The 8,439-nt window shown below is 39.4% G+C and overlaps 1 long non-coding RNA gene across 1 annotated transcript in view; it reads left to right on the top strand.

Annotated features, from left to right (window-relative positions):
* The first annotated feature begins 403 nt into the window (after positions 1-403).
* The window catches only part of LOC138000010 (uncharacterized), an 8,964-nt gene continuing 928 nt past the window's right edge, over positions 404-8,439 (top strand). Inside the window, exon 1 of the long non-coding RNA XR_011123044.1 lies at positions 404-671. This is a non-coding gene — a long non-coding RNA (uncharacterized lncRNA). The remainder of the gene's footprint in view (positions 672-8,439) is intronic.

The raw sequence follows: 8,439 nt of genomic DNA, 5'->3' as shown, positions 1-8,439 counted from the left end.
AACCAGAAGGCTTCTGTGACGACTCATCTTCAAGGCCTGATTCGCGTGTTACGCGGCGGCATTTAATTGATTGCGACGTTAAACAATTAGTGGATGAGGTTTTTGTGATATCCGGAATAATCAAGGTTGAGGTAAGTGTTATCAGCCGAAGCAGAAGGCTGAGACTGATAACACTTAACCGAGACCTTGATTATTCCGGATATCACAAAAACCGAATCTAATCATTGTTTTATTATACATTGTTTTGAAGAAAATAACGACAAACGCATTATCGCAGCGATCACAGTTTATTTTCAAACACATTGCTCTTGGAAATCATGCATTGCAGGCACAACCTACAGATTATTCACTAATCTGTAACTACAGATCTATTAGTGAATAATCTGTAGGTTGCGCTGTTTCCCAGAATTAACTGTAGGCTTTTAGCCAATGAGAAGACAGATGGTGACTACAATGTATAATAATTGCAATTATTAACCACACAGAAGTTTAATTCTGTGGTTGGATTATTACGAGAGGGCGGGAGTGTTGATTTGCATAACGCGAGGCTTAAAAGCCATTCATCTGCAGCAAGACTATAGCTAAGTCGCAGACAACGCACTGAGCAGGCAAGCTAGAACAATTTACCGCGGATCAGACACTGTGAGATTTTGTGATTTGAAGTGATGAATGTAAGTATATTTAGTCGGTTTATTAGACATAAGAAAGATGCTGCTTCTATATATCAGTTGGCTTAATTTTTAGCCGGTTCATTTGAGTCATATTTAACAATTGTTCACCGAAGTAGAGGTGCAAAGATTACAAATAGCGAAATACTCGGAGGTGAATAGCAAAGGATATCCGGAGTTTGAGTAGCCAGTCAGCGCGCAAGTTCAACGCTATCCACTGTTTTAGTATATAATACTAATATCAGTGAATTCTTGGCAGGAGGCAAAGAGTAAGTGCTGCAAATTAAGTCGTTGGCCAGGACAAAAATACACGCGAGTGAAAACTTAGTTTTATCTGAACTGATTACCCTGTTTTTAAAGCTACTGTTAAGATCAAAAATACTTCGAGTCAAATCATTTCCCGCATAATTATGAGTGTTTTAAAGTCTACGAAGGATTACTAAAAACTTTTTGACTACCATCAAGAGGTGCAATATTTCTCTTCTATACATTTGACTGATCTTTCCAGATCAGTAAAAACAAGAGTAAAGTGGAACATTCCAATTTATTAATAGGACTAACAAAACAATTTCAACAATTAGGAAAAATCGAGTCGACGCCTTTGGGAAGCATATGGTCGACATCTTCAGTGGCGTTCTTCTTAAGTGTAGTAATTGTGACAGTTATTCAGTCAAAATTGATTTTATTGTTGGTTACCTCATCAATATTTTAACCCTGTTTGTCGATAATAGTTTGTGGGCTGTTCGATTCCCAAAATAACGTCAGGTTGGATTAAACACTTTACAAATCTATTTTAAATATCTTACTAATTGTACGTACGTTGTCGAACTCACAACTCGATTCGACCCGACGGAGGCTCGCTAGTCGTTTCAACCTCAGTCACGCCAATTTTGAAGAAAATATCAAGTGGCAAAATATTCCAAAACCATCAAAATGATTTATGGATTAAGCTATTATTGTTCTAACATTTGGTTAAAATGGGTGCAGGTAAGACTTTGGGTTATGGAAAACTGCAGTCCTGAAAGCTATCAAAAAAACCTTATACCAATCCCACAATTTAAACTGTTTTAATGGACGCAGTGACAATTATTCGCTCTCTGAGCACCGTTTTCCAGTGAGGCCACATTGCGCGCTCACCCAGAAATGAGCAAACAACTTTACCCGGGAATGAACTCTTTTCATGTCAAAAGTGGAGGTGTCGCGTGGATGCACATTTCAGGCTTGACTGCTATTAGTTGGTTTTGGTTATTTGGACTTATTCATGCTACTAGGATCCTTTCAACAGCAGGTGGATTATCCTGCAAGGATTACGAACATGCTGGTTTATTTAAAATTTCTTAACTTTCGAAACAGCGCCTAAAAGGTAAATGTAAAAGGTAATGTAATTTTTATTCACGGTCTGTTGGTTACCTTGGTTAGCGTCTGTTTATCTCACGAGTCATTAGCTTCTGGGCGCCAAATTTATGGCATAGTCTTTCAATATCAACACGGTTCTCGAAATTGTTCTAGGGTAAGCACTGGAGTACTTTGTGCATGTTTTGGAGTCCATAAACAGGACTTCGTTGACAAAGAAATTCGTCTGGCGTTAGGTAATGTGATAAGGGTGCTTTCGATTGGGAAATCCGGATTTCCAGTCGAACACAAAATCTGAAAACGGATTTTGTCGCAGATTCACTAATTGGAACTCCATGTCGAGTAAGGATTTCAATTAACAAAATCCGTCGCAAAATCCATCTTCGGATTTTGTGTTCGATTGGAAATCCCAAGATCCAGATTTTAAGATCTAAATCCAGATTTCTCAATCGAACGCGCCCTTTTATTCAATCTGTTGGTTACCTTGGTTAGCGTCTGCTTATCTCACGCGTCATTAGCTTCTGGACGCCAAATTTATGGCATCGTCACGATTCTTGAAATTGTTCTAGAATAAGCACTGCAGTACTTTGTGCATGTTTTCGAGTCCATAATGCTCGCTTTCCATGCAATGATCAAGCGCGCATTACAAGATCATAAAATTAGGCAATTATAAAAATGTAAATCATGAAAACTTGGCCTTATCAAATGAGTTTGTAAAGGTCGAATTACCACCGTGAAAGATTTGGAAAGCGGACGTTTCGAGCGCTAGCCTTTCGTCAGAGCGAATAGAGGAATTTGTGGGTGTTGTTGGTTTTGTGAACGCGAGGGTGTGGAGGAGCTTTGCCATTGGTAATTTGTGAATAAATCAATGGAATGAGAGGCGTTCATTGATTCCGTAAGAATAGAGTGTACTTAGTTGAAAGATGAATTTTTGTTCGAGATTTTTGCGGCTTTCTGTGTTCCCGTGGTCTAAGGATAGGCCGCAAATTGTCATGTTGTGGAGGGAGTAATTAGGAAGATTAAAATGGCACGCAACTGGTTTTGACGCCTCTGTATCGTTTTTTCTACATCTCGTCTCCCTGTTTCTCCTATTTATATCTTCTTACATAGTGTGCAGTTCATGCAATAGATGGCATTTGCGGAGATACATGTAAAGTGGTCAGTGATTTTTTCTCCAACTACAACGAACCATGCAAAACCTGATCTTTACAAACGTTTCATTAATGACTCCGTCGGAGCTACTTCCTCCAGCAGAGAGAAACTCAACCAATTCATTACTTCAGTTAAGGAAGGTGCCTACTAATTAACGATATTTTTGCCCCGGTGTGTGATTATGCAGAGAATGTAGATCTTAACAAGTGTTATTAAAATCCAAAAAGAAAATTGGGGGTAACCCCGAATTTTTCAAAGATAATATATGAATAATATTTGTAAAAAGCTTTAAAATACAAAGCAATGTATGGCGTTCTTTCTCAAATTGAAGCTTAATTATCTCTCAAAAATGCATGGTTACCCCCAATTTTCTTTTTGGAAACCAAGAGTACTTACTAAGATGTATTTTCTCCGGATAGTTCTAAACCGCGCAAAAATATCCCTGTATTAGTAAGCATCACCGATAGGAAATCCGAGTATCTCAAGATGCGCAGAACGTATGCGCAATAACAATAGTTGTCACCGTCCTCAAATAAAATTAAAATTTAACAACTAGCGAACGCTATAAACCAACACATTCCCCGGCATAACTATTTGCTGCATTCGTCCTCTCATCTAGACAACACATTCTCTCAGATTCTTAGACTGAGGCGCCTCCGGCTCTAGTGATGACTCCGACTTTAACAGCTTTAACAGCAACTACGAGGAAATGTGCCAGTTTTTCAAAAAACGTGGCTATCCTGACTCCAAACATCGTGCCCAAGAAATCGATCAAGAAACCGCACTAGAAACAGAACGAAAAACCAACAGAATTCCATTCACCCTCGCATACCATCCCCAAAAACGTGCTGTCAAAAAAGTCATTCTCAAAAACTTCAAAATTCTCCGCCATGATCCCGAAACTAAACAGATATTTTCTCTACCAACACTTATTTAATTCAAACGTGTCTTGACAATAAGCCAGGAACTTTCAAATATACACGCACTCGATGCGTTAACTGACCACTTTAAATGCATCCCCGAAAACATCATCTCTTGCATGACCTGCACACTATTTAAGAAGATCTACATAGGCGAAACAAGGTACGAGATGTAGAAAAAGACGACACAGATGCGTCAAACCAGTTGCGTGTCATTTTAAAAATCTTCCTAATCACTCCCACCACAACATGACAATTTGCGGCCTATCCTTGACCACGGGAACACAGAAAGCCCGCAAAAATCTCGAACTAAAATTCATCTTTCAACTAGGTACACTCCATCCTCACAAAACTCATTCCATTAATTTATGTTACCATATTTCCACCAATGGCAAAGCTCCTCCACACCCTCGTGTTCACAAAACCAACAACACCCACAATTCCTCTAATCGCTCTGACGAAAGGCTAACGCTCGAAACGTCAGCTTTTCAAATCTTTCACGGTGGTAATTCGACCTTTATCAACTCGTTTGATAAAACAAAATTTTCATGTTTCACTCTTCCACCGACGTAGCACCACAGTTTCTTTAAAAACTATAAATTTGTATAATAATGTAAAATCCTAATGACTGTGTAATTGAAAATGTAAAAAACCTAATGAATTCAATAAAATTGAACGTAAAAAAGAAAGAAAAAGTTAAATGAATATTAAATATTTAAGGAAGCTCTAAAAGATGTGTCTTAATTGGACGCTAAAAGTCTCTACGTGGAACGTATTTCTTAGTTCTGCTGGATTTCACAAAGCATGTGCGGCTACTCCTAATGATTGTCTTGGTCATGTGTGGATGCGGCGCGAGTAGTGTACCATTGGATGAGCGTAAGTTGTAAGCACCACGTTCCTTAACCGTGACAAGCTCACTGAGTTATGGCGGTGCGACACCCTGTATCACTTTGAAGGCGAAAAGAAGAACTTTTAACTGAATCCGCTGTTTCACTGGAAGCCAGTAAAGATGAAGTAGTAATGGGGTGATTCTGGAATGGCAGCATTGAAAACGCGTTGTATCTTATCAAGCTTGCAAGCGGGCAGACCATACAGCAGACTGTTACAGTAATCTAGCCGCGAGGTGATAAACACGTGGACCATAGTTATTTTATCTTCTGTGCTCCAAAACGGACGGATGCGGCTGATGTTAGAACGCTGCAGCGCCTACTTTAGTGACGAACGTGCGAGGACATACTTAAAGTAGAATTAAACCACGAACCCAGCTTTCTAGCACACGGTCGTGCTTGTATTACATCACTGCCAACCTGGATGATGTCGAAGTTAACCTTTACAAGCTGCTGCCTGGTACCTATGAGTAAAAACTCAGTCTTATCATCATTCAGCTTGAGGTGGTCACTAACCATCCAGTGACGAAGGCCATCGATTCAGCTACGCATAGCGTTGATAGCAGCCTCGCCATCACCTGGCGCGTTTGGGGAGAATGCGAGGAACAACTGTGTGTCATCTGCATAGACAACTTGCCAAGGTAGACCGTGAACAGAAGAAGACCTAGACTGCTGCCTTATGGGATGCCTTGCTTGAGCGGAAAGATAGAAGAAAGTCCACCTTTCACAACAACACGCTGTGATCGATCAGCAAGGTAAGACGAGAACCACTCCAGCGCCTTGTGAACTACTCCAAACTTGGCTGCAGGCGATCAAGGAGAACCTGGTGGTGCACGGTATCAAAGGCTGCGCTAAGATCTAGAAGTACCAACAGTGTAACCTTTTGCGCTTCCATGTTCATCAGGATGTCATGTTTCACCTTGATCAGGGCCGATTCAGTGTTGTAATACTCTTTATAAGCGGACGGAAGCTTGAGGTGCAGACCGTTTGTTGTCATATGGTCAATCAGCTTAACGGCTACCGCCTTCTCACTTAACTTCGACACGTAAGGCAGGTTGCGTCACCCATGATTGTTATAATACTGCCAACCAGAAGCTATTTGGCTGTTGAAACAATAACTTCTTTTGTTCCGCGGTTGGCAAATCTCAATATCAAAAGAAATGTGACGTCAATGTTGTAAACAAGACATCGCTATTGGGTCTCTGGGTCTTTGTCAAAGCAAAGACGAATTTTAATTATTGAATAAGACCAGAATGCATTGACACTGCTTCTCAAAAAAGACAAACTTATGCGACAGTTTATAAAATGTAGCTGAAGTTACCCAGAGAAAAGGCTGTCGTCACTCCGGGCCAACTTCCCTTTATAATGAAAGAAATAGAGGATATTACATGGCCGCGCGGGGATACGAATTTTATCTTCGAGTGCTGAAAGTATCCGCTCACACGAGTGAGCGAAGCGAACGAGTGAGAAATACTTTCTGCTCGAGAAGATAAAATTCGTATCCCCAAGAGGCCATGTAATGTTCTGTTTATTATGTAGATATTGATGAAATGTCCAGATTTAAAACAACTTGTTTTACTCATTTTCGAAATGATGAAAAAGTGGTCACCAACCCCTAAAACACGTATGTTGTGTAACATGAAGCAAGATATGAAAGTTATGAAAAACAAATCATGATAATGTAAAATTTTGCAATAAAAATGTTAATGTAGTAGAGAAGAGTTATATTAAGGCACAAAAGTATCGTACAATGAAGAGGAAGCTAGCGTCTTATTGGCTAAACGTGTTCGTTACCATGACGACACCTATATTCTCACATGTGAAAAATAAAAATGCGCGCGGTGAAGATATGATTTTTTAGTAAAAGGAGAAATCTTGGTATTTCATCAGTATCTATATAATAAATATATTTATTGTATAATTTTAAGAAAACCACGACACTTCTGAGTTTTAGAACACTGACAGACATGTTTCGGCAGTTGCCTCTGCCATCTTCAGTGTGAAATGAACAATAAATTTTGAATTACTACTGTCATAGTCTTAATTATTGTCATTGTAATTTCTCTAGTATTTATATTTCACTGTAATCTATTGTTCATTTCACACTGAAGATGGCAGAAGCAACTGCCGAAACATGACTGTTGTAAAACAGGAGTGTCGTGTTTTTCTTAAAATTAATTTCTTCACTGCTTTTATCTAGACCATTTATTGTATAGACAGGAGTGTCTTACTGAAAAATACGCCACTCATAAAATTCATACGAAACTACATCCGGGACCCGAGTGGCGTATTTTCCATATCCTCACTAGTGAGGATATTGATGACGTCATTTCCCGCCTTTGCATTGTTGTTTGTGCAAACAGTCAGTGAAAAACGGCGAGCGATAGATTCGTGAAGTTCTCTGAAGCTCGCGTAAAATCCTTCTCTGAGAAACGAGAAAATGCTAACACGAAGAATAGAGCGACTTTCCTATGACCTTGAAAAATAAAAGTGAAAACAGAGCGTAAACAAAAATGCAGAACATTTAATTGGCTTATCGAACAAAAACAAACGAACGCAAATTTTCATTGGCTTAGCGAGCGCGGATGCAAACAACGTCATCTCTCCCGTGGAACTTTCTGGAAAGCGATCGGCATTTCGGTTTGACGTCATTTGAAATGCAGCAATGTGATTGGGCAATCGAACTGTTTGCTGCCCCTATTAGGAGTTTCCTTGGCGGGAATAAGGAGAAGCTTTGTTTTAATGTTGTCAAACATTCGTCCGTGAAACAAATTGCCAACACTTTTTCAAGGTCATACGAAAGTCGCTCTAAAACTTTATACAACTAAAAATTATTCAAGAGTTCTTTCCAAGTGAAGAAGAAATGCGAAAATTGAAGAAATTCCTGCCGCGGTGCTGCAAGAATTTGCTTTAAAGTTTGTGCTTGGTGTTAGAAAGAAAATGGTGAGTAAAACATTCCTGTCTATATAATAAAAGGAAAATTACTCGTTAGCTCGAATTTTATGTTCCCGTGGCCCCGTGGCAAGAACAACAATATCTTACGAGTGTGCGCATTGTTCTTGCCACTGGAACATGAACATGCCTCTCCTTGGGCTAAAAAATGAGTACAACCTTAACACCCAGCTGCGTTTTAAGTCATGTTTCTAGGACTGTCCATGTGATTCCGGTTATTCCGTGCCAACTTTTGCTGTAATAAGCACAGGGAAATAACGAAAAATAATAATAAATAAATAAATCCACGATTTCAAACAGCTTTAATCTCGACAATTGGTCAACATTTCACCACAGTCTCATATCAGTCGAGTAAAAAAAAAACACACGCTTTCTCTGTGCCCCTGTCTCAAAGTTCACAAGTATCAATTTAACGATCGATCTCAGTGGCGCCCCGCAATATCCTTAACACATACAAAATAAACTGTGCACTCGAAATGGTAGGGGGTGTTTACATGATACCGGTAC

This window comes from Montipora foliosa, chromosome 4 (genome assembly GCF_036669935.1).
Source record: "Montipora foliosa isolate CH-2021 chromosome 4, ASM3666993v2, whole genome shotgun sequence".
Classification (NCBI taxonomy): Eukaryota; Metazoa; Cnidaria; class Anthozoa; order Scleractinia; family Acroporidae; genus Montipora; species Montipora foliosa.
The sequence above is the reverse complement of the archived record's forward strand: the minus strand, read 5'-3'. Positions and strand labels throughout refer to the sequence as shown.